This window comes from Rhagoletis pomonella, unplaced genomic scaffold (genome assembly GCF_013731165.1).
Source record: "Rhagoletis pomonella isolate Grant_MI unplaced genomic scaffold, Rhpom_1.0 Rhpom_scaffold_00004, whole genome shotgun sequence".
In the NCBI taxonomy this organism is placed as follows: domain Eukaryota; kingdom Metazoa; phylum Arthropoda; class Insecta; order Diptera; family Tephritidae; genus Rhagoletis; species Rhagoletis pomonella.
In genome coordinates this window covers 81,896,908-81,897,416 of record NW_023458558.1, presented here as the reverse complement: position 1 = coordinate 81,897,416, position 509 = coordinate 81,896,908, and positions in this window count along the sequence as shown.

The following is a 509-nucleotide window of genomic DNA, read 5'->3' as shown; positions in this document are numbered from 1 at the left end:
TAACCCTCTCCACGTGCTGTCGATGACGGGCGCAAGACCTCCATGTGGTTGCCCGGAACAATCATGTGCAGGGGAGAAGGGTTGGTACGGTGCGGCAGCACTGTACGCTCTGGTATAAGCAGCGCCTGTGTAGGCCAGCGATGGAATGTGTGTCGGTTGCGAAGCTTGTAACACGTTGCCTCCATAGGTGGGCGTGTAAACGGTACTCGTCGGTGCATGACGGCTCTGACCGAACACGCTGGTAGATGGGTGAGCAAACGTTGAGTTCAATTGAGGTCCGCCGATAACGGCGGGGGCCCTGTCGTAAGCCACATGGTTTTGCGGCATCGCCATGCAAGCATAGCTTGGCTGTGGGTTCGTGGTAATGCCCAGGCTCCCGGACATAATGGGCACCGACTTGTATGACATTGGACCCGAACTGTTCGCGGAACATGGTATGGGGGCGTTCGAAGTGGTCGCGGCGGTAGCAGTCGATAAAAACAAGGGCGAGAGCTCTCCCTGCGTCACAG